The sequence below is a fragment of the Echinops telfairi genome, unplaced genomic scaffold (assembly GCF_000313985.2).
Source record: "Echinops telfairi isolate 266 unplaced genomic scaffold, ASM31398v2 ScPeMD7_42;HRSCAF=159, whole genome shotgun sequence".
NCBI lineage: Eukaryota > Metazoa > Chordata > Mammalia > Afrosoricida > Tenrecidae > Echinops > Echinops telfairi.
The window spans coordinates 940,793-968,234 of record NW_022103940.1 but is presented as its reverse complement, the minus strand read 5'-3'; the positions used below and the strand labels follow the sequence as shown (position 1 = coordinate 968,234).

Sequence of the window (27,442 nt, the reverse complement as noted above, 5' to 3'; positions counted from 1 at the left end):
CTATGGGGCTAAAGACTGTGGTCTGATTTTCCTAGAAGCTTCCAAAACAGAAACTGGGTTTACTTTGTCTTCAAATTATTTCTCCTGGTGCTCAAGAAGAATGCTTTGCGTTCCTGATCCCACCACAAAAACTCATGCTAAGATAAAGCTTATGCCTTCCAGGTTTCTAGAGAAGCCTCTGTTCCCAGCCTGGAGGAAGTTGTCCCAGACACTCAGATGGACAAATCCCATAAACATCTTCTTCCCCGTTTGGGACTGTATTTTTTTTCATCAGGAAGATTTCTTCTTTGAAATATGGCTGGAAGTCTTTCACTTCAGTGTTGATGTGCTCCTTCACCACTGAGTAGAGTGGGATACCCAGTTTTGCAGCCTCTTCTTGACAGAGGAAACAGCCTGGCCTGTGCACAGCGAGAATCACGACTCCATTATTTTTCCATAGCTCCTTTGCTTTGAAAATCCTAGGTTCCTTCACCAGTGTTTTAAGTTCTATACCCTTTAGGTACTCCAGTGATGCTTTCTGGGGATTGGACAGAAAGAGGTCTATGTTGACCAGAATCAGTGCCACCGCTGCAGACCCCAGCACCAATGGACCACACTCCCATAGCTGAAGAAAGTTGGATCATGTACCACTGCTGAACCCACCTTAGTGGATGCCATGTGCCTGGCATGGCCCAGGGAACAGCATTAACTGCTGGCACTGCAGTACCCCCTTTACATGCCTGGTGCCTGGGCTAGGGACTAAAACGTCCCAAGCCAGAGGTCACAGTCCTTTTTAGTTTTCTAACTCTAGGTCTTCTCACATTTCATTACAATATTTTACTTTCTTTTTGAACTGCTCTTTGATAGTTTCTATTCTCTGACTTCATAATTTCTTCCATTTGCTTTAGGTACTTTATGATGTAAAGCAAGTTTCAGATGTTCTTCTTAAATCTACTTTGATCTTTTTCTTCATTCCTGCCTTTTAATGACCATTTGATATCTTCCTGGATGATGTTCTTGATGCCATACAACAGCTTACAGGGACTTCTGCTACTAGTGTTCAATTTGTTAATTCTGTTCTTGAGATATTCTCAAAATTCAGATGGGATAGATTCAAGGTTTTGATTTGACACTTGTGGACTGTTTCCATTACTTCAGGTCCAACCTTGATAAATGCTCTTGATCTCATTTTAAGTACTGGGTTTTCTGTAGGAACACAGAGGATATACAGAAAACTGTAAGGAATACACAACTTCACATTATTTTAACTAATAAACTAGTATATTGGTATTAAAGCATATTAGATCAATGTAAAAATCAATTGCATGTAAAACTGGGAACAGGATAGGTTAATCTGTAGAGATAGTAATTGGATTAATAGACCCTTGAGGGTATGGCAGGGAGGCTGGGGGGGGGGGCGGAATGGGGAGCTAATAACTGTGAGCAAAAGATTGAAAAAATGTTCTGAAATGAACTGTTGTGATGATTGCACAACTCTTCTTCATGTGATAGAATTATTGAATTGTATGTTATGTAAATTATATGCCAATAAAACTTTTGGGGAAAACAATTGGGCACTAGAGCAAAAGTAGAGACAACTAGATGAGAGAAAGAGGCAAGAGGGTTTCTATTGTATAATTGAGTGGGACCAGAGCTCAATGAAATTCCTAGATACAGGGCTTCTCTTTTGTAATAAAACGTTCAAGCTATTTTTTCAGAGATATTACCTCAAAACTGAAAACCAGTGTCATATTTTGGTGCACCTTACCCAGATACCCTTGCACTTTACATCACTAGTAGTAACAGAGTGTTGGACTAAAGTTACCAGAATCTATTCAATGTGGGGAAGGAGTTAAACATTTTAACAATGGGAAAAAGGAAGTCCAATAAAAATATCTCAATTTATACAAAACGTTATGCAACATATAAAACTATATAGTTGTTTGTTTTTTTTTTAAATAAAAATAGGAGAAAAGCTTAAGGGCCTACAACTACATACTATGACTATGACTACAAGTTTTAAGACTTGATCCTCAATGGTGATAAGGAATATAAAATCAAAACAGAGGCATATGGTCAATTTGTAAAGTGACTGAACTATATTTAATTGCTCAATATATATATTTTTAATTTAAATGCTACCTGTGTTGTCTAGTGTGTTAGTCTGGGTTGACTAGAGAAGCAAATTCATAGGCACTCATATGTGTGTAAGAAAGAGCCTTATATAAAAGAGCAATTTTATATTGAGAAAACATTCCAGCCCATCCAGATCAAGTCCATAAGTCCAATATTAGCCCACATGTCCACTACCAACCTATAAATTCCTCTTCAGACTCATGCAACACATGCAATGGCGCTGAATGCAGGAAGATCACAGGCCAGTGGTTGAAAAGTCTTGTGGATCCAGTGGCAGTGGAAGCATATCAATGCTGGCAGGGGTCTCCCCATGGCTCCTCCAGTTCCAGGGCTCTAGCATAGGTCCATGTGTCTTGTCAGCAGGAGAATGAAGCAGAAAGTTTGCATGTATCTGGCCTCCCGTGAGCTATTTATCACCTTATTTAGTGCCTCCAAATGAGGTCATAAGTTGTTACCTGATTGACAGGCTAGACTCCACACCTTCACAAGTTGAAAGATTATATAACTCCCACAGACCACCCCAGGTCAACTTGACACTTTTACACAACGCTTTAGTCATACATAAAATTTAACAAAACAATAATAAAATCATATCTGTAGTGAGCAGGATAAACTAAAACGCATACAATTCAATATGTGTCATCCTTATTTAAAGATAATTTACTATAAGTGACAAAACAACAATATTCTATGCCTAATAATTGCAGTTAAATGAACACCTACACCATAATCCTATGAATATATTCTCCCACCTATGAAAGTTTGTAAGCCAGTCACTTCATGCCTCTATCTGCCCCATTTTGGGTATCCAATTTCTATACGGCCCACTTACGTCAACCCAGTGCTCTGAGAAGACAATCATATTCTTTGATGTGAAGAATCTTCTTTCCAGTTAGAACCTTGTGAAGCATGCATACATAAGCAAAGTCAAATCAGGACAAGCCATCCATAAAGTCAGCAGCAATATGCACTAATTCACAGGCTCAAATATCTTATCATCATCTGGTCGGGTTCTGGTCAACCCAATGTGTGCTGCCTCATTTAGCCTCAACAGGATGCCCTTTGGTCACCTCGCCTTTAGACCATAGGCTCTGTCACAAATTCTCAACAACCCTAGGCCCCTTGTGATAGGTCATGAACTTTAGACCAGTCAACCCACCCTTGTCTTCTCTTTTAGTCCCTGTGAACCAGGTCCACAGGTGTCAGTGGCCAGACTCAATCTATCTCTTTACTGCTACATTTCTCCAACTTCCACCCAACAAGTGAATCCAGTTGGTCACCTAGCAAGTATTTCAGCCTACCCACAGGCTCCATTTAACCTTCAGGCCTAGAGAGGAGTTCCGTCAGGGGTCCAGATTTTTACAGCTTTGGGCTTAAACCATGAGTTCACAATTCAAAAATCCAAAGGGTTCCTTTTTTTCTTCTGTCAACAGCCCCCTAGGCAAGTCTCTTCATCTTCGAATGTCCTGAGCAATCAAGAAGCTGGATAGGGCTTATATTTTTAGAGCCTTCTCTGCAGGTGTCTCCTAAACCCATTTAAAGACTCAAATTGATCGCTGAAGGCAAGTATACTTACAAAATTTATATTTATACTTCTCAATAATCATATCTATCAACCATTATATCACTAACAATAGGCAGAAAAAAAACAGTATAAACAAAGTAGAATCATCCTAAATTCAATTCTTAAAACAGTCAAGTTCATTCCTTATCTATCTTAATCTTCATCTAAACTATTCCATTGATACGAAGTATGGCCTTAGTCCTTTGGCTGCATTGCCTCAAGTCAGGGTCAGGAGTTCTGTCAGCCATTTTGACCTTTTTGTCATCAGTTTTCACTAAGCAGCACAGTCTCTGAGAAATTCAAATGGTGACATCCACCCCTGAGCTCAAAATATTCATTAATCACATTTATTTTCACCATTTAAAGAGGAATATCCAAAGATAAAAACCAAACAAAATATTCAAAACTGTAACTTCTCCTATTCTTATCAGAAGACAGCTCAGTAAACCACATGGATATATCCGACCACTGACTAGCCAAAGAAGAAAAACTACCATGAGGCAGGGGTCAAAGAAGCATCCACACTCCATCCTTATGATTTGTTTTTCTAGTACCCATCTCCCAAGGTGCCATAATGTGTTAGTCTGGGTAGATTAGAGAAACAAATTCATAGACACACATATGTGTATAAGAAAGAACTTTCTATACAAGAGCAATTGTATATTGAGAAAACATTCCAGCTCAGTCCAGATCAAATCCACAAGTCCAATATTAGCCCATATGCCGATACAAATCTATAAATTCCTCTTCAGACTCACAAAACATATGCAATAACTCCGAATGCAGGAAAATCACAGGCCAGTTTGTGGAAAGTCTTGTGGATCCAGTGGCAGTGGAAGCATCTCAATACTGACAGGGCCTCCACATGGGGTCCTCCAGCTCCTGGGCTCTAGTATTGTTCCATGTGTCTTGTCAGCAGGAAGACGAAGCAGCGAATCTATAGATATCTGGCTTCCAGTGAGCGAATTATCTCTGTGGCATCTCCAAATGAGGTCATCAAGCTGCAACCTAATTAATAGGGTACATTCCATTCCTTTGTAAATTGACAGATTATATAACTGCCACACCTAGGAACCAACTCCTATTATTATTACCAAAGAAGTAAGCACATTGTAATAAAGTAGACTCAGACTCACAGTGACCATGTAGGACAGGGCAGGGTAGAACTGTCCCTTGTGAATTTCTGAAACTGCAGCTCTTTACATTAGTAGAAACCTTCATCTTTCTTTCATTGTGTAGCTGATAGTTCAAAAAACCTGACTTTGTAGTTAGCAGCCCAATATGTATTATTATGTCCCATTATGTCCCAGTGCTCCTATTATTTATTACTATTAAGGGAATGAGTTTTTGTGTGGTTAGACTGAAGAATATGAATACCACATAGAAATGTTTGATCTCAATTCCTTAAGTTCCCGGCTGGTCTGAGCAAAGTAATATTTCATGTAAGCTCTGCTTCCATTCTCCTCCAGAGATCCATATTAGAACTTGAATTCTGAGCTCTCAGTTTGCAGAAGGATAAGGTTGACAGTGAAAGACCAAAATCAATTTGCACAGCCCCTGCCTAGATTAGCCCTCCATTTAATTCCTTCTGACCATTAATTAAGGATGCATAGACAATGTTGCCTTCTGGCAGAGTGCATTGGAAATTTATTGCTTCCACCTTTCTCCATGCAGCACGGCATGGGGTGGGGAGTGGGATGTTCAGTCTCTCTTAGGGACTTGCCTGGGTGTGTCCTTGATGGAGATCACCATACTGGGGACAGTATAGGAAGTTTCATGGTCATTAGTCATATCCTATTACTATTTATGCTTTGGTCATGGTCAGAAGCCCTGTAAGCTTTTCTAACCTAATATATATGTCCCAATCATGGTCCTGTTCCAAATTCTGTAATCCTACCTGTAAGTAGGATATATTGATATGCCACAAATCAGGAATTTGTGATGATTTCCTTTGTTCCATTCCTTAGTCAACTAGTGTCTTGAAGGTGAATCTTTGTAAGCCATTATGGCCTCCCTCATCTGGAGGATGTGCTGTGTCTTTGTGTTATCTTTGTCCCTTTTAAGCCTTAACATATGTTCTTCCTCAATTATATTTCAGATTAGGGTCTCTTTTGTATTTTAAAGTATATCCAATACTTTGAGTAAGCTAATTGTTAAATCATTTCAGAAAATATCTGTTATTGAAAGAGATCTTGAGGTTTCAAGTTGCTCCTTTCTTAGTTCTTGTCCCACTCACAAGAAATATTCAGTTGAAGGACATATAGAAATCATGAATGGAATGAGTGAGTCTATTAAAGGGGTATTTCAGCATGAAACACAGAAGTACATTGCATCTAATCTGAGGGCACTCTGGGATGAAAACTCAAGATTTAACTGCTAATGGAAAACCTTACTCTATTGATCAGCTTTCCAGCATACTTTTTGACTTTCCATAGTGTACCTCCCACTTAAAATTGTGGATGTGCACCTCAGAATTCATGCTGTGTCTAAATGAAGGGTCAGTTCAATCACTTTAGGGGAGGGGGATATACTACTTTTCTCCACCCACATATTTTCACTGTCTCCTCTTCTTAAAAACCATTCATGAAGAAATATGTGTTCTCTGCCCTCCATCTTGCTTTGTGCTCAGAAACGTTTGCTAAAGGAAATGTACTTTTGCTTTTCTTTTGTGCTATAAATTCCTTCCATTGCCCTGTTCTTTCCACTTGCATGTATTTGTCTACCTAGTATTTCTCCCTCAAGTGATACCATTCAAATAATTATGGAAGTTGAGGAGGCAATATCATTCATCAGCAGGACAAGGGCATAGAGCTGATTTGGATGGAATACTTAGTCTCTGTTTGAGCTAGAAGTTGTGGGGAGAGTATCTGTATAGAATTTGGTAGCAACCCAATCTACGGATAGGCTAGATTATGTGTGTGGAACAATTATTTGTAGTTGCACAGCTTCCAACTTGGAAGAGACAAAATAGAGATGGACATTAAAAATACAAGGTCCAAAAAGAAACGGGAAACTAATAGAGACTAAGGGGCCCAGGATAAGCAATAACCAGAAACCTCATGACCAAACATCAGATCAAGAAATCCATCCAACTGTGGCTTGAGCCTATAATTCTCTTGCTTGTTACAGGAACTGGTGGATATGTTCTTGAACTTGACCCACTTAGTTAAATTATACACAACACTTTTTCTTGAATATAAAACAAATTTAAACTTGGGCTACTGCCAGTGTATCTATACCTCATCAATTCTGGAGAAGAACTGTTTCTAGGGAATAGATATGAGCCTGCATTATAACTAATGAATCCTGATATTCGGTTGTGCTATTTTGGAAGAAATGTTAACATATATTTCCTGCAGGTAACACTCCAGTGGTTTGAGCAAATGTACCCACAAATCCCTGCCATAGTGCATATTCATAATCAAAAGGACCCAGCTTGTTTGAGCATTCTATATATGGTACATAATGGAATGAGAATGGGGGTTGTGTCATTAGAAACAGATACGGTAGGAGAGTCCTAACCCAGAGTGCAAATCAAGTTGGTTGGTAAACAAAATAAATTCCCTTTTGGGAAAGAAGACATCTCAATATAAAATATGCAGCTGAAAATAATTCTCACTTATTTTGTGGCACTTACGCGTATACTTCCAACGTAAGTGATAAGCATGAATGCCACAGTTCAGAGGACTAAAACATGGAGTGGTGCTATGACTAGAGTTGTAACGTAGAGTTTTCCAAAACATGACATGCTGAGTAGTGCCAATGAAACCATTCCTTTTTGAGCTACTAGAAATAGAGAGAGTCCTGGCTCTCTGGCTTAGCTGGTTAAATCACCTGTTTAGCAGAAATAAGGGAAATATTTTCTGTTCTTAGGCTTCTCCAGTTAGATTTTCCATCAGAGGCAAACATATGCATCCCAGAGGTCTCATTTAGCAAAATACTCCCAGATAGTTTAACCTCTGAAATATGTAAATATTTTGGTGAAATGAAAAGAGATTAATTCCCAAAGAGAAATCTGAGAGAAGGGAAATTTTCTTGTTGGCAAAATGCATATCTATTAAAATCTTACAAGTTGAATAGTTCAGGGCTGGCTGCCATTTGATACTGCAGTAGAAACAGGGAAATTGAGACAAAGAGGAGACTCAGATTTAAGGACAATGCTGATGAAAACTGGCCCTACAAGAGGATGGGTGAGGCCCTTCTTGGTTGTGGATGTAAAAAATCTTGGTGTCTGGAGAGAGTTAAATAATACACAAATGCTTCTATTTGAGCTCAAAGCTACAAGGGGACCGGTTATGCTTCCGCAGGCCAACCTAAGACTTCTCACATATCCAATAATTTGAATTGTTGTGGGGGAAATAAAAGGGGATTTAGTTGATGTAGACATGATGCAAAATCACAAGGAAAGAACAGTTTTACAGGCTATATTCATCTGGTCTTTCAAAAGAATTCTCATAGGTCCGTCAATGGTTCATTGGTTCCATTATGGTCTTTTATTTCATCAATTGTGAATTGTGCCTGTGTTAAGGTTTCACTCTTGGATAGTGTATCTAGCTAGCTATTCCTGGACCTTTGATGGTTGTGGAAATAGAAAGCATGACTATTTAAAGTCTCTTCCACTGTGGGAAGAGGCGAAATACTAGAGTCTCTTTCTTTTGGGGTTTTTATTCATATTTGGGGCATGTCTAATACAATGGGTTGGGAGTGATGGGGGATGATATCTTTATCCCATATTCCTGGACTGTTTGATTAAATTTAGCCAAAGAGGTGACAAGTCAAAGGGTTTTGCCAAGTTCTTTATCTAACGCTATCTCAGTTGTTATTAAGGGTTTTCCATATTAAAGCCTAAAAACCCTAGGAAAGGGTAGGATTATTTTAATCCTGAGCAAGGTATCAGGCTGAATTAGCAGTCAAATTTGAACTGTTTCTTGGCAAATTTTCATAACCTATTTTTTGAAGATTTTGGGGGTATTTATTAATTTATTATTTTATTTTGAGCTCTTACAGATACTATAACAATCCATACTTCAATTAGATCAAGCGTTATTTTACAATTGATACCACCTTACTTTCAAACTATTTCCTTTCTTCCTGAACTCTGTAATATAAGCTCCACTTTATCCCCTCCCTCCCCTATTCTACCCCCTAAGAACCATTATTATTATATTATATATTATTAACATTTGCAGTATCCTACGCCATCCAATGTATCCATTCACCTGCAATTCTGTTATTCATTTTCCTTGAGTGGGGTTATAAAGTCATCATTGATATCAGCTTCACCTTCACCTTCTTCTCCCCCTTCTCCCAGTACCCTCAGGGAATCATTACTCCAGTTACTGTTTCTGAAAGGTTATCTAGCTTGGCTTTCATGGATCTTAATTGTATAAATGAACATATTCAGGTCTAATGAGATTAATGAGGTAAAACTAAGCCCATAATAGTAAGAGGAGGAAATATTAAAGAGCTAGAGGATAGTTATGTGTTTCATCAGTGCTATACTGCTCCCTAGATTTATCATCCCTTCAGTGTGGCCCTTCTGTTAGGGACTGCCCAATTAACTTACAGGTGGGTTTTGGGTCTCTACTTTGTCCACACTCATTCATGTCAATTTGATTATTTGTTTTGAACTTCTGATACCTAGTCCCATTGAAACCACATGATTACACAGGCTGGAATGCTTCATTCATGTGGGCATTGTTACTTCCATGCTAGATGGCTGCTTGTTTAACTGCAATCCTTTACGACCCCAGACACTATATCTTTTAATAGCTGGACACCATCAGCTTTCCTCACATCATTTGCTTATGCACCCATTTTGTTTTTAGCGATCCAGTGGGGGAAGTTACCATATAGTGCCACATTATTAGAACAAAACCATTCTTGTACTGAGGTAAGATTTAAGTAGAGGTCCAAATTCCATCTGCTTCCTTGTTGTATTTACACACACACACACAGAGCCAAATATGCCTATCTTTATATATTTACATATCTATCTATCGAGCTAGCTAGCTATATAATTTTTACTTTCTTCTTCTTTACTCTTTTTCTTTTCTTTTTCCTCCTGCCTCACTATCATGCTTACCCATCATTCACCTCTCAGTAATTACTCTCTGATACATTTTAACTGATCAAACACGACCAGGAAGGCTACACCTTCCTCACCATCCATTTTAGAACACTTGCTATTCCCCTGTCCCTGTCGTTATTGGCTCACCGATCACCTGCCCCCACCTCTTCCCTTCCCATTCCGCACCCCTAACCCCCAACCTTTGGTCCCTTCACTATTTCCTTGGGACTGTTTATTCTGCCTATCTTATGTAGATAGTCACCAAAATGGAAGAAAGAAAAAGAAAAAGAAAGACCATACAAATAGTTCCAAGCCTAACTCTTAACCTGACCCAGAGTAGCTGAGTATCTCTCTGTTAAATAGCGAGTAGGACTTGTTATAATCCATCAGTCCAGTTCCTTTACTTTTATGATTCCATATTGTCAGAACCCACTTACCTAACAGTGCTTATACCCTTTAATTCCTCAGCATTTGTGACTCAGAGGTGCACCTCCTACAAGTCTGCATTACTCTTCCTGCAGTCAGAAATGGAGCAGTCTAGTGCCCCACTCCCCCACTGTTACACCTTTAGATTTTCAGTGTGAACCCCTTGTGAGTACACCTAACCAGTTCAGATGAGGTGCCCAGTGCTGCCCCCTGAGTTGGAAGTCTACAATAGGATTACTCTGGGATTTTGTGGCTTTTCTCCCATTGCTGGTCTGTTGCACTTGCCTCTTGGATTGCCCCAATGTGGGCAGGTCTGATAGACCACTGTCCCAAAACTGTATCATCAGGGCCTTCTTCTGCAGTGCTGTCATCTAGGTAGGGGATGTCAAGTCTTGAGCTGAGGCTGGGCCTGTAGTCCCCTCTTGTGAATGAGCTGCTCTGAGCAGGAATGTTGTCCTCAAGGGTTGGCACACCAGAATGAAGTCTACTCTCCTAATCCCTTTCTTGTGGAGACATAAACAAACACTAGCCTTTGGTGAATTAGTACCTCGGCCCCCCATTGCTGTTTTTTTCCTTCTCCCAACCCTCTCTGGGCCTTAAAGGCAACCTATTTTTTAAGGTTTTGATTAGCTCACCTACTTTTGTCCAATAATTGGGGTTTTTAGACTGAGTATAGATGACAAATAATGACCAGAGTCTACTTTACTTCTTGTATTTTTGACATGTTATATTCTCTTTCTGCCAGAAAAATTAAGGTTTGTATTACATGCCTGTGATCTGCTTCTTCTGTGGGAGAGCAGATAAGAAATTCAACAACATGTTGAATTACATAACCACCCATCCCCTCAAGTGGAAATTCTTTATGTTCTTCCACTTGAGCCTGTCTGAATAGATGGGTGATATCTTAGAAAGCTGATGGTGTAGTGGTTAATTGTAAGACCATGATATGCATGGTCAGCAGTTTAAAACCAACAGCCACTCTGAAGGAAAATACGGGCCTTTCTCCTCCCATTATCCCTCACACTCTGGGGAACTCACAGAAGAAGTTTTACCCTGTCACATAGGGTTGCTGTGTGTTGGCATCAACTCAACAGCAGTGAGTTTTGTTATTTTTTAAATTTTTTATCGTGGAAACCTTATGGGAACATAGACCAGATAATTTGTTGTTTATATCCCTGCAGCCCTGAACATTCAAAGGGAATACAAATTAATATGCCGGATCTGGATCTATTGGAATAAAGTAAAATGCAGGATAGAAAAAGTCCAGCGTAGAAAAACACTATGTTAGGGAGGGAACGTTACCCAGAATGGTGTAAGAGTTCGGCACCACAGGGTATATAGGGATGACTAACTCATGAATTTCCCTTAAGTCCTGAACTTTCCTATAGGTCTCATCTTTTTTCTTAACTGGCAGACTTGGAATATCATAAGGGGAGTTACGTATTAATAACAGTTTATGCTTCAAGAATGTGCCAATAATGCCCTTTAGTATGTTTGTGGTTTCCGGGTGGAACGTTCCTGTTGGGAAAATGGGTAGGTTCTCTGAGCCTAATCATAATAAGTTTGGCATAAAGAGCTCAAAGTGACATTCCAGTTACCCACACCTGATTATTAAACTGGTTTCCTTTATTGATGTTAATTTTACCTGATTCTCTTTTGACAAATAATGCTAACATAGGGCCAGGTTCCTCAGTCTTTATGGAGCATATCATCTGAGTTTTAATTTTCTCAGAATGCTTCTCCCTAGTAACAGTGTGAGGCAGTCAGTCATAACTCAAACAAAGGGTGTATAAAAGTGGCATTTGGATGGGAGAAAATCTTGACTGGAAGTTAACATGGAGAAAACTGCTCTCGAGTACAACAAGCTTTAGCAATTTCTTCAAAAGATACCCTAGCCTCCATACAACTGGTTTGATGCTATTTACAGCAGGCCACTAGTGTAAATGGCTCCATCAGTTCAAAGCTATGGTATCTGAGATTGATGAACCAACATGGTTTTGGCCTTTTAGGGCAGTCCTTTTTCCAATGGTCAAACTTTTAGCCAAGAGGATTCTTTGGATTCCTAGACCTGGAACATTCTCTCTTCTATTATCCAGACTTCCTACATTGGTGACGATTCTCAGAGTATTGTCTATGGTAAGACTTGGGAATGGCTATTCCTGTAGGGCAGCTATTAATTGAGCTTGCCTTTTCTGTTTGTGTCTATCTTTCTCCAGGGCTCTCTCTTGCTCTCTCTGTCTCTATTATAAAATGTCAAGGAAATTGCTTTCAAAATATCTTCCTTGGGAGTCACTGGATCCATTCCCAACTTCCACTAACTTTTCCCTCATAGCTAAGGTAGATTAAATTATAAACTTATGTTTTAACACTATCTTTCCAACATGACTCTCAGGGTCTAGATTGGTATTTTTTAATGAGAAGCTATGGTAGCTGCTCTGAGAAGGCCATTGGATTACCCTGAAGCCCTTGCTCAATAGTTGATAATATTTTATTCATTTAGTCAACATTATCTGGATCTGGTTTTTCCTCTCCCAAGGTCAGCAAAAAGGCAGGTTCATCTTAATTCCAGCACAATTTAGGAGCATCCCAAAAGTCCGCACAGAAGGGACCTATGTCCACTTCTTTTGCCTTTTTCAAAACAAGTGTAGTTTAAAACTCAACTTAGTAAAAATAAATTAACCCAAGGTTTCCAGATGTTATTTGGAAGGGGCTCCAATTTTCAACCCTAGTTATTTTCTTGCTTGAAAGAAAGTATATGGATGAGGAACAGATAAATAGGTCTGAATGGAATAAGTGAGTTTATTAAAGGAATACTTCAATATTGATGACTGAAGGGCACTGCAGCTAATCTGAGGATCCAGTGGTAAGAAAATTCAAGTTATTTTCCTGCTAATGGCAGGCCTTCCACTATTAGCTGGTTTTCCATATGGGACTCCCCCTTAGAGGTGATGTATGTGAGCCCCAGAGTTAAAGCTATATGTCTTTGTTTCCAGGCTTAAAATGAAGGATCAATTCAAACATTGTATTCATGATGTGAATATCCTGTCTTTCTGCGCCCACACCCATTTACTGTATTCTCCTTGAAAACTACTGGTAAGGAAATATATGCTCTCTGCCATCCACATTTCCTTGTGCTGGAAAGCTTCTGCTAAAGGAATTTTGATTTCGTCTCTCATTTGTGCTAGAAATCCCTTCCATTAGAACCCTTTTCCCCCTTGCCCAAATCTGTCTACCTGGTATATCTATCATGTTATTGCTTTATAATCAACATGAAACTATCTCTCTTTCAATTATGTCCTTTAAATAATCGATGTATTCATGCAACCAGTAATGTTAAAGATCATGTTTTATTCATTCCTGACTTGGACTGAAAGGAGCCCTGTTGGTATAGTGGTTAAGGGTTAGGCTTCTAGCTGCAAGATTTGCAAGAGAAATACGGGGCTTTTTACCCCTGTAAATAGGTACAGTATCAAAAACTCACTAACCTTTCTTATAGAATTGCTTTGAGTCACCATCAATTTGAAAACAGTGAGTTTGAATTTGAACTTTGATTGACTTTAATACTGTAAACCAAGACAAATATTATACTCTTTCTGCCCACTCCCTTTTGCACAGTACTTACTTTTAAGCTGACTTTTTCTCTGGAGATCCCTGAGCTTCAACTTGAGGATTTGAAATCTCTGATCACAATGCTAATGTTGGCTTCAACGTATCATTTATATTCTACTTCAACAATGTAAGAGTTTCCATTTAATACTATAAATCCTAAGAGGAAAAAAAATCAATAAATTGAATTTTATCAAAATTATAGTTTTCTTTGAAGAAGAAAATATTTGCACATCAAAATCCAACAAAGATTTACTATCTGGAGTAAAGAATTATCAAAAATTAAGAGTAACAAAATAATGCAGTTAGAAAAATACAGCAAAAAAAAGCATAGACAAAAAGGTATGGTGTCTGGGGTCTTAAAGGCTTGAAGGTAAACAAGGGGCCATCTAGCTCAGAGTGGTCATACTGGGAGTGTAGAGGCAGAGTGGGTTGGAAAGGGGGAACCGATTACAAGGATCTTCATGTGAACTCCTCCCTGGGGATCGGACAACAGAAAAGTGGGTGAAGGGAGACGTCGGACAGGGCAGATATGACAAAATAATAATTTATAAATTATTAAGGGCTCATGAGGGAAGGGGGAGTGGGGAAGGAAGGGTAAAAATGAGGACCTGATGCCAGGGGCTTAAGTGGAGAGCAAATGTTTTGAGAATGATGAGGGCAATGAATGTACAAATGTGCTTTACACAATTGATGTATGTATGGATTGTGATAAGAGTTGTATGAGCCCCTAATAAAATGATTCAAAAAAAGCATAGACAATTCAAAAAAGATCTATATAGGTTGCATATATAAAAACAAAACAAAAACAGCAACAACAACTCACTGTCATTGAATCAGTGCTGACTCATAGCAACCCTATAGGACAGGGCAAAAATGTCCCTGTGGGTTTCTGAGACTGTGACTCTTTACAAGAACAGAAAGCTCTTTCTCCCACAGAACAGTTGGGGGTTTCAAACTGTTTACCTTGTGGTTAGCAGCCCAAATTGTAACCACTATGCCATGAGGGCTCTCTAGATAACATATAGATAGATGAAAATATGTTTAGAACTATTAGTGGATTCAAACGCTATATTCCTTGGTAGTACCTCATAGAGGTCAGGGAATTGGCAACAGGGAAAGGGATATTTCCCCCCATATTTTCACGAACTCGTGAAGACTCTGCCAAGGTGAGCACTCTTGGTTTTATGAAGTAATGTTTTGGGGGTTTTCAGTAACTTTGTAATGTTTTATTAAGTCTTGCAGTGTGTTTTGTCAGCTGTGAATTGTTAAAGGTTTGTTCATTTTCTGTCTTGTTTAGAAATACTCGAGTGCCTTCTTTACAATTTGTTCTGAGTTTCCAGTTTTGTATGCTTATGCTTTATTTGACTCAGAGTATAATCTGAAAATTGATTTCCTATTTCAACATTTATCAGAAGTAATTCTTATTTTGTTGGGCTCTGGGGATCACACTGTTTACATATTTATCATAGGAGCTCTGGTGGCATACTAGACTACATGTTGGATTGCTAACAACAAGGTAGCAATTCAATTCACCAGTCACTCCTCATGAAGTGAGAAAGATAAAATGTCTACTTCTGAAAAGTTATAAACCTCCAAAATCCATAGCAGCTGTTCTACCTTGCGGTAAATTGCAGTGAGTTTTCAGACTATATTCACATTTAAAAATTTATCATTACTTTGGTATGTTTTTGCTGCTTTGAAAATGTTGTATGGTTGTTAATCTTTGTAACATGCAATGTTATAAAGGAAAACACAGGTAGAAAGTGACCTTATAGCTTGTTATAGAGTGAGTTACCACAAATGGCACACACTTAGGTGAAAGCTGCTCATGGGTCAGTGAAGAATGGTAGATAAGATTCCAGCATGGACTTCTCTTTGATTTCCCCCTCCATTTCACAAATTACTTTTTGTGATTTTTGATTTGATAGACATTTTAACGATTGTCCTATAGAACAATTTATTTATTTAAATAACTTTATTGGGGGCTCTTACAACTTTTGTTACAAACCATACATCAATTGTATCCGACATGTTAATACTTATATTCCATTGCTCTTTTTCTAGTCATTTACTTTCCATTAAGCTCTTGAGACGAGTTCCTCCCCCCTCCCCCAAACCTCATGGCACCGTGATAGATTGTAGATTGTTAATTATTTTCAAATCTCATTCCAACTGCTGTCTCCCTTCCCCTCTGGTTTCTGTTGTTCTTTCCCCTGACTGAAGGTGTGTGGTTATGTGCCATTCATTGCATAGGTGCCCCCCTTCCTCCCCACCTCTCCCTTCCTTTCCCCAACCCTTTTGGTATATCTATTCTCATTCCTGTTCCTGGGTTCCATGTGTAGTGAGTTTTATCTCTTGCTTGTACCTATGGACATGTTCCCATCTAGTCTAGATTGGGAGGCAGCACTGAGGTCGTGATAGCAGGGGGTGAGGAGGCCTCCAGGAAACAGAGGTAGATTGCGTGACCCATTAGTGCTCTACTGCACCCTGATTGACTCACTGCCTCTGTGTGACCCCTCTTTGGTGGATGCTCCATTGTCCATAGATGGACTTGGGTCTCTGCTCCAAACCCCCTCCATAGAACAAATTATTAAAATTTTGATTGAAAAAATCTTGGAGTTTCAAAGCAAAATGTTTATAAAATAATATATACTTTAACTTCTGGTTTGTATTATAAGTTAGATAAAATATATGTATATGGTACAAACCCCTCCCCCCAAATGAGATTTCACTGGGAAGATAGGGACTTTCATAATATGCCTTTTTCCTGCTAGGAAATCATCCAGCAACTTGTTCTGAGTTAATAGACCCAGTGGCTTCATCTGGGAAGCTTCTCTCTGGTCATAGTGAATTTTTTCGTAAGAGCAGTTTTGCTTAAACCTCTTTTTTGAGATGGCCAATTTAAGAGAACACAATGCGGTCAGGAAATTTACTGTAAATACTCATGTTTAAGCTGAGGTTTTCAGGGCATTTTAATGCAATTTTTGTGATAGAATTACCTAGCTCAGCTGATATTTGGGTCAGCTTATACTCAATTATATATGGTAGTTTTCTGCTGGGGTTGGCGGAGCGTGAATGCCACGAAAACAGATGTGACATTGAACACAGCTTACAAGGACAAAGCAATAGGAAAATCCCAAGTGCACAGTGCTTTCTCATTTCAAAAAAGATGAAATGTCAATTAATGACAGACCTCAAAGTGGATGTTTGTCAACTTCCTGAATGGATGAAAATGTTGACTTGCAGTGCATTTGAAGTTTGTTGCGCCAGCTCAGACTGTTCACCAAGCTTTCTATTTAGAGGTTCTGAAAAAATTGCCTAACAGTGAGCAACAAAAAAAGGCCTGATTTGTGGCAGTCAGGGGACTGGTTTTGCCACCGTGACAATGTACCTGCTCATACAGACAACTCAGTGTACTAATATTTAGCCTCTCTTGTGCCACACACCTTACTCACCTGACCATGCTCCAGGGAACTTCTTTTTGTTTCTGTGAATGAAAAGGGACATGAAAGGACAGTGATTTGATGATATGGAAGATGTGAAGAAAAAAACTGAGGGAGGTGCTTTCAGCCACCCAAAATGTTTCCAAAACTGGAATTGCAGATTTGGCAAATGTATTAAGTGTAATGCAGAATATTTTGAAGGTGATAAATTTATTTTGTAAAAAAAAAGTTTACATATATAGCTTTGAAAAAAATTCCAGTTTTGGGGGAGAGTACCTCCTCATATATATTTTCCATTTTCAAAGAACTTGCCTTTGATATCCCAGCACATGTATGCTTATTAATTAGATTGTTTTAATATTGTTAAGTTAAGGAAATGATTCATTTTAACATAGTATTATATATATATATATATATCAACCTTAGCATCTAAACCTTTACAAGTAACTTGCATTATTAGATATTACAGAATCGGTTCCATTTAAAGGATTAAAAAAATTTGTTAATGGCAGTTCGAGCTTAACAGCCACTCACAGAAAGTCAGCTTCTTTGATCCTATTGAGTTTATGGTCTCAGAAATCCTGGAAAGCAGTTTCTACTTTCTTTAGAGATCACAAAGAGTCAAAATCAAGTCAATAATTGGGTTTTAAAAATAAATGTGTAGATATATATTTTTAATCTTGAAGAGCTAAACTGAGATAAAATAAGAAAAAAACTTAAAATGACTAAGCTTTAGTTCAGTGGTGTCTTGCAGTACATAAATAATTTTGAGATTTTAAATTAATTTGCTAATTAAATTGAGTTAATGTTATATTTTGAAGTATACATGCCTTTTTAACAGAAAAAATATATCTTTATGCAAACTTGCTAAATATTGTGTTCACTTTTCCCTCCCTTTTAAAGGGCAATTATAAGAGATATTCAACAAAAGCAATATTTAAAAAGTTCATTCAGGATACATTTATTTAATGTAATCAAAATTTTACTCATGTCACCAGAGTTTAACAGTTTTATTTTGGGGAAGGTACTCAATATTATACAGCAGTAACAAAAAATTAAGTTTCTTGCCATTGAAAAGGTATTTTGATTAATTGTTAAAAAATCTAATTCATTCTTCAAATAATCTGGCTTCCAGGACAAGAATGATTTTGTTTCACCAAACCACATGATTTTGGAAAAGGCTGATGCTCAAGTTACTATAAATTATTACAAATTCCTGAAAATTCAGAACTTCATGAGGAACCATGCAATCTAGACTGATTTCTTATTTCCTTCCTCCACACCCAACATATGTGGAACATTTTTTATCTTTCCATATTGCACTAGGAAAAACATGGTGCGGGACTGTGTACATGATCTGTCTGGAGTTCCCTCTGGACTTCTCTGCCCATAAGGCCATTAAGACAGCTAAGGGAGTATTTAGGCATCATAAATGTTATTCTTATTGTTTTATCTCATTTTTGATAGTGTATGTTTATATTTTATGGTTATTATTTTTACTTAACAGATTATAATACTTATTAAATGCTAACTTATCTCTTCTGGTTCTATCTGCTTGCTTATAAGCTTAATTAAGATTTTTTTAACCTTGATACCTTTTCAAATTAGTATGCCTTGAATTTAAAATGTATTTTTCCTGAATTTAAAATGTATCTGTATCATCTTCCATTACAAAATGTATATTTACAGAGTGGAGAACCTGCATTAATTGACTTAGTACATACTAGATTACTGAATATAGAACACCTTACAAACAGAGTTGAAAGCTTTTAACATGGGCTGGAAAGCTCAAGAAAAGACAGAACTAGTAGTAAATTTTCTCAAGGGAAAAAAAGGGTAGTTTTGTCTTAAAGTAGAATGTTTGGGTGTGCCAGGATATAAAAGATAGTAAGGTGAAATTTGAGTGTGTGTTGTAAACTTTAGAGGTTTGAGGAGAAGTGAATTTTACTTACTTTGGTTTAGAATACAAGAAGCAAAACCAAATGTATTAAATTCTTTTAATATTATATCAATGTTAGTTGATCATTCATAGGATGAAATGAAGACTGGCAGTTCTTTCAGTATAAAATACCACACAGGTGCTATTAAAAAGACAGTGAAATCATAATCTTTAAAAGGAGTAAAATGAGATAGACCAAAAGTCTTATGCCATGGCAAGGTTATGATGATGATTAGTTCAAGTGAATTTTTATTGTCATGTGAGCTATATATGGCCAATGGAAATGAAGATTTGAAACGGCTGCAGATAGTGCATTTCAAACATGTTCTCAATTATACAATTAAGAAACAAAACAAAAGATTTGTTAACTTGAAGGTTTGGCATTATATCGGAAGCTTTTTAGGAATAAGTTTAATCATTGTGTTTTGAAGTATTTTTGTATAACATTCTTTTTCACTTTAAATTAACTTTTTTGGCCATAGGTATCCCCATTATGTCTTTCAAATATTATGTATCTATATCATGACCACGTGCTAAGGCATTTGATAAAAAATTTCCAACAAATATGGGCTTTATTGAACTTACAAAAATGACTCATATCTTGAATTGAAGCCATAACAATAAATTAAGAATCCTAGTACTCTGGAAGGTGATGGGGTTCATGAATTGCAAAGGATCCAATAATCATTAGTAATTTAATTAACTGTTTATATAAGTACCTTATGTGTGAATATTGTGGGTGTTTAAGAGTATCTTATATATAAGCAACAACTATTTTCAAATCTCCACAATTGCTTAACTTATGGGTTTATTTATATATTATGATTCTTAAATTGAACGCTTTTATTAGCTCAGATTTAAATTTTAAGACAAGATTAAATTAAGATTAAATTCGTTACTATTTTAGAAATTCCTAAAATCCCTGACTATAGAAGCAAATGAGATCAAATCTATGGTTTACAAAGTGAAAAAGAAAAATTTTCTTCTAGATCTAAATGAAAAAAAATGTTTGTCTTTATACATTCTCAGTGTCCACATTCCTGTCCTATCTGAGGTTTCTATAGAAAGTGTTGCCAGTGGTCTAATTTAAATATGGACAAATATCTCATAATATTTAGTATTTTTAGTCTTAGAAATTATTTTCAAACATAGCTTGATATTATTGTTAATATGTCTTTCCATGATTTCATATAATGTTGGGGCAACTCACAAAAGCCATTTACCCCTAGGTATTCTTTTTAAACTTTGGGGTTTGGAAAAACTAAATTCAAACTTCAAAAACTTCAACAATGACAAAAATCTGGTGACTAAAATTCATTTAATATTTGAACAATAGTTTCCAAAAAAACAGTAGACCAATTTTGCTCTAAACATTGAGCTCTATTGATGAAGTACCTGTCAAATATTAATAATGTCTTGCTAATTCCCTTATTTTCTCATTAAAAAATTACTTTAAAAATTTCGGAGCAAGTCTCGCCTCTACTTGAATCAGTTTATATCTTCCAGCATTTTGGATAAGTCACATCAGAAGAACTCAGATTTAGAACTCTACTAAAATAAAAATGACCTTTACTTGAAATATACTTCTTGCAGATGAAAGGAACTGAAATACCCTTTTGGATTTATGGTTGAATTTCCCCAGTGTGGGCAGAAGCAGAGGACAGATCTCTCAGTCACGGGCTTTACAGTCATTGGACTTTGTGTGAACTTCTGTGTCTTTTAGGTTGCCTTATAATTGGAAATTAGATCTATGGCATATTTGCCACCTATTATATACTTTGCTACACATCTTAAATTGTGATAATATTTTTGCCTTAGCGAAGGGGTATTTTTTAATTTGCTGCCCTGTACCTAACACTCATTGTTTGGTCACTATTCCTTTTTAAATTTATATAAGTGAATCTTTCCACAGGTTTTAGTAAAAAAAAAAAAGCTTTCCTTTCATTTATATATTTGTCTTTTCTCACTAACATTATAAATCTCATTATTGACTAGTAGAGATGCTATTACTATTAAGATTTTCAAATATACCATGAAAGTGATTTTTAAGATTATTTCTCATGAGGCTAATATGCTGCATCTAAAGTGGACCATAGAAATATACATTCATAAATACATAAATATATTTTGAGTCTCTACTAAATTATAATTTCTAAACTGAGAACAATTAGTTCTTAGACTGTGACCCTTATTGATACTTACCCTTGTGAGATGATCACAGAAGATATGGGTACCATTAATAAAATTTGGTGAAGAAAACAGATTTTGCTGGCTATCAGAAAAAATAATATCTGCGGTCATAAAGGCTTATATTAAAGGTAAGAGAGAAGTCATCTAAGGAATATGTCGATGAACCCAAGTGGAAAAAGCATACCAGCCTGTGTGCTCAAGTGACTTTTAATAAAATCTTTGGTCAGAGAAGAGGATTGTACTAGAGCTTACAATTCTGACCACTGAGTTTTTTGGAAGGCATTGGGCTACATTGGAAGCCTGAAATTAATTTATGAGTTTCCATGTAAATTCAGAATCCTTTGAATTTCTTCTGACCATTAACCAAGAGTGTGAAGAGCTTTGCCTTCAGGCAAAGTGTATTGGAGAGTAAATTGCTGCCACTACCTGAGCCAGACCTGAGAGAATTGGCATGGCCCTTAGCAAATTTCCTGGGTGTGCTCTTCATAGAAATCAGGGTGCTAGATTCACATAGTCAAGAGTCACTTCCTGAATGCCTTGGACATAGGACCCTGAACCAATCATGTAAACTCTTTGGTTTAACATACTGTATTTTCCCCAGTCATAGTCCTACTCCAAATTCTGCATTCCAACAGTAACTATGATGTACTGATCTGCCACCAATCATGCTCTGTGACAGTTTCCTTTGCTCTACCATGGCTTCTTTAAGTCTCTGGTTCTCTGTAAGCCCATGGATGACATTGCAACTTTGTGTTCATTGTTTTCCTCGTCTAAATTTTTGTCTTTGTTTTGACTTTGTATGTTTAAGATTCAATAAATGTTCTTCTTTAATTATATTTTAGATTTGGGTTCTCTTTTGTACCTTAAAACATTAGTCATTAAACGCAAACCAAAAGCACAGAAAGATATCACTATTAACCTCTTAGATTGCATTAAAAATGACATTGCCAAATGCTGGGAAGTATGCATAAAATCTAAATCATCCATGCAATGCTGTTGAAAATTTAAAATGGGTAGTCACTGTGGAACATAACTTGGGAGTTTCTTAAAAAGTGAAACAATAGAATATGCAATTACCAAACTTCCATGCATAACAACAATTACAATCATCATGGTCATCAATCCCAGAGAAATGGCTATGTATGTTCACACAGAATTCTTTAATAAAACGTTTATAAGCATTTTATTAATAATAGACAAAACATGGAAATAAGTTAATAATATTCAATAGGTAAATGGTTATAAATATAGTATCTGCATACCTTAGAATACTAAACTATCAAAAAGCAAAATAGAACAGAGATGAATCTTCAGAGAATTATGCTAATGGAAATGGATCAATCTGTTCAAGTTAAATGTTGTATAATTCCACTAACAAAAAAATTAAGGACGTAACAACATTATGTAATTGAAGATCAGATTTATGATTGTCAGTTATTACAGATATGTCAGGGCTGGAGTGACATGCTTGTGGCTATTAAGGGAAACATGAAGGATTTTTGTGGTGAAAGGATTGTTGTGGACCTTAAATTAATATTTATATCCTGGTTCTATAAAGTAACATATTTTAGTAAGGTGTTACATTTGGCAAAGTTTGTGCACATTGCACACAGGAAACTTGTTTAAATTTTGATAGTTGTATGCATATCTCTTGTGATCTCAAAATAAGTTTGGCTAAAAATCAAGTGAATTCTATATTTGATTAACAAATAATCTGAAACAAAAAATAATTTACAATGGCTTCAAAATTAATAACATTCTTAGAAAAAATTGAGCCAAACAAATGCATTATTAATAAACTAAAAATTAGAAAACATCACAAAAGGAACATAAAAAGCACCTAAGTATATTTTAAGATATCTAAAATTATGAATCATAGTAAATTATATTGTTAAGCTTTCAATTAGTGTTAAGTACAGAGTCAGGAAATTTACTACCAAAATACCAGCTGGTTTTTCCCCAGAAATTTGAGAGTCCAGCATTGATTGTTGACAACAGTGCTAAGATAATTCCATATAGGATTGGATACTTTTTTTAAAAAGGAACTGGACATCATGCAAGAGAAATAAGTTGGACCTAGTAATCATATTAAGAAAAAGTAATAACTTACATATTATTCTGTCACAATAAGAAAAAATCATGAATATTTCACAATTAATTTAAGATGCCCATGTAAATTACATACTAAATCCTGACAAGAGTAGTACAAATAGAAAACTACAAGCTATAATTTCTCTCATGAATATATAAGCAGTAATGTTAGGCAAAATGTTTACAAATTTTCATAAATAACTAAAACATGCTATGAAAACTTTACGTTTAACTCAGAAATAAAAGTTGGTTTAATTCTCAAAACATAATCAATGGGTGGGACTGTATCATCTTTTAAAGCACTCATTTGCCTATGCCAGGAAATCTGAGAGACAGCTGCTTGGTCAACTGACTGGAAGAGTTCCATGTTTGTACCCACTCCTCAGAAAAGTGACCCAACAGAATGCTCAAATTATAGAACTATATTATTGATATCACATGCAAGTAAAAATTTGCTGAATATCATTCAACTGTGGTGGCAGTATATTGACCTGGTTCAAGAGGGTCAAGCTAGATTCAGAAGAGGACAATAGAACACTGTCAACAATATCATTGGTTACATTTAGTTGAATCTTTGTGAAAGCAGAGAGTATCAGAAATATGTTCACTTGTATTTTCTTGACTATGCAAAGGCATTCAACTGTGTGGACCATAATAAACTGTGGATAACCTTGAGAAGAATGGGAATTCCAGAACACTTCATTGTGCTCATGAGGAACTTATACATGGATCAAGAGACAGTTGTGCCAATAGAATCAGGAAAGGTGTGTGCCAGGGTTGTATATTCTCACCATACTAATTAAATCTGTTTGATGAGCAAATCAGAGAAGCCAATTTATATGAAGAAGAATGTGGCATCAGGATTGGAGAAAAGCTTACTAACAATCTGAGATATGCAGATGACACAATTTTGCTTGCCAAATGTAAGACTTGTAGCGTTTGCTGATAAGATCAAGGATTGAAGCCTTCAGTATGGATTACAACTCAATCTAATCAAAGTCCTCACAACTCAACCAATAGATAAAATCATTATGAAAGGTGAAGAGGTTGTAGTTGTCAAGGATTTCATTTTGCTTGGATCCACATTCAGTGCTCTTGGAAGCAGCAGCTAAGAGATCAAAAGTTAGATTGTTTTAAGTAAATCTGTTGCTCAAGACCTCTTTAGAATATTGAAAAGCAAGGACGTTCCTTTGAGGTCTGAGGTGCCCCTGACCCAAGTCATGATATTTCAAATTTTCTCTTATGCATATGAAAGTTGGACATTGAATAGGGAAGACTGTAGAAGAATCAATGGATTTGAATTGTGGTGCTGGAGAAGAATATTGAAAGTACCATGAACTGCTAAATGGACAAACTCATCTGTCTTGGAAGAATTATGTCCAGAGTATTATTTAAAGGAAGGATAAAGAAATAGTAGGATGGATGCAGACACAATGGAAATCTATTCATCACTGGAGAACAATGATTTAAACATGAAGCACTTCCTGAACTGGAGAGCATTATGCTGAGTGAAATTAATCAATCACCACAAGCAAATACTTTATAAGGGAAGGAATAAAAAAAGACAACAATTTTCATACCAAAGTGAACAGACTTCAAGGCTACCAAAATGGGGAGGGCAAGGAAAGAAAGATTAAGCAATTTACTAGAGAGTTGACAGATATCAATTTAGATAAAGGGGAAGATATTAATTCACAAGCAGGAGAAGAGAAATCAAAGGCAAAGACTAAGTCATTGGGTGATTTGATAAGTAGTTTAATCTGTTGAATACAACAAAATTGGTAATTTAAAATGTAAAATCCATCCTCCTTTTAAAATAGTTTTAAACATTTCTTTACAGTGAGGAGAAAGATATTGAAAAGTCTCATTAAAAATATCACTGTAATTCAACATATTAAAATAAAAAAGGAGAAGCAGTTTTGTCTTAATATAAGCAAAAAAGCATAGGGTGAGTTATAACATCAACAAATAATAAAAAGTCTTAGCAAATAGAAAGTCTATAAAGGTATACATAATCTAATAAAAAGATCTATAAAATGTTACAACAAAAATATATTTTAATAAAGAAAATTTAAACATTTCTGCTAGGATTAGAAATGAGCATTGATTTTTACTATTCTACTATCAATCATTTTCTGCAAGTCAGTGCCTTAATATAATAAATAGTAAAATACACAAGGTTTAAAAAGAAAGTTATAAAATGTTCATCCTTAAATAATATTTTATACAAAGATTTCCAAAAGACTGCGTCAATAAAACACTACAAATCATTATTTTAGCAGGGTTAATAGATAGATATTAATGTAAAAATTTTGTTTTTCATACTATCAAAGACATTGAATAAATACAGGATATAGAAAGCCTTTATAATATCATGAGAACATATATAATTCAGTCAAATGAATTAATAAAGTACATGAAATTCTGTTACTCAAAGTAATACAAAATATTAAGGGAAATCAGAGAGAATATTTACAAATAAAAGCATGAACTGCGTTCATGGATTGGAATATTCAATCTTCAATTGCTCTAATTTCTCCCTAAAGTGGTGTATAAAATCATTGTAAATTTTCATTAGATCTTTTAATTTGGAAATTATAAAATAAATCTAAAATGTATATAAAAGTACAAAAGTATAAATAGATAAATATGATTGTTCTTTTAGGTATTGCTGTGAATTGAATCGTGTCCCCACAAAAAATTGTGTTGCAAATCATAACTTTTAGGTCTGTGGTTACAATCCATTTTGGGACTGGATTGTCTTTGGTATGTTAATGACGCAGTATTAGTGTAAGGTGTGTCTTGTGTAAATCTTCTTTGAAGTTTAAAAGAGATTAAATAAGCAAGTCCTCAAGCAAAGATAGGAAAAGCTATATAACTTGTTATATGAGGATCACTAAGGAACAAAGACCTTTCCCAGGCTTGACAAAGTGAAAGCCTTCCCCTAAAGGTGATGCTCTGAAGTTAGACTTCTAGCTTGTAAGAGGAAGAAATTAGAAGAATCAATGCTTAGGTCTAATTATTTTGGTTAGTAGCCAATCCTTGAAAGGTTGACATAAATCTTTAAGAAACCCCATAACTATAAAAGCATTTCAGAAGACATAAAGGCAAATCAAAAATATTCCAGAACCATAGAAATGTTTATTAAACATTTATATATCAAGTTGAAAAGCTGCTTTTCACCATGTCCTACATCTAGGTTTACACATTTCTGATGGCAATATTTCCATCTCTCTAACCATGTTCTGATGAATTCTGCTGTTCTCTTAGAGTTACACCATATCAAATTGGAACTTTTATTATCAAGGAAATATTCAAATCATGTTTTGGAAATAAACAAAAGTTTGAAGGGGCAAGATTTGTAGATTGTGTAAGAGTTATAGAATGTTGTAAAATGAGATATAGAAAGAGTTGTAGAATGGATAAAGTAAGATTCTCTAATTAATTCAGATTTTGCTACCATCGAAAATGATCCTCCGGTGCACAATGGGAACATATATTTTGGCACAACTTTCCTGACATTCTCCTGAATGCAGTTTCTAATTTACATAAAATTTCTTCATTATAGCCCCTTGTAATTCCCATGTCTTTCAAGAAAACTGTCAAGATTACACCACGAGAACCCCCCAAAATAACTTCCATAATCTTCTGATTTGACCTCTCGACCTTAAATTTAACTAAACAAACTGTTCCTTGTAATATTCACTGTTTTGGTTGAACCTTCTTCTTGAAGGCACCCTGTGGTAGTTACATAATTTCATGTCAATTTGATACATAAATATAGGGGTGTAGTCTAGGCTGTCACTCAGGTCACAACCTGATGATACCTCCTTGTGGGTATGACCTTCTCATGAGGATTCTGGAAATTTCCTTTCTCTTGATTCTACCATCAGAATAGGCGGTGGTCCACACTCTCTGTCTTGGCCTTGGTCTTCCTGTTGGAAAGCTACGTGAGGAGTGTCTTTTTCTGCTTCACCCTCTTCTTGAGGATCCAT

At 36.2% G+C, this 27,442-nt stretch overlaps 1 pseudogene; it reads right to left on the bottom strand.

Annotated features, from left to right (window-relative positions):
- On the bottom strand, positions 1 to 27,442 carry LOC101646289 (annotated as a pseudogene).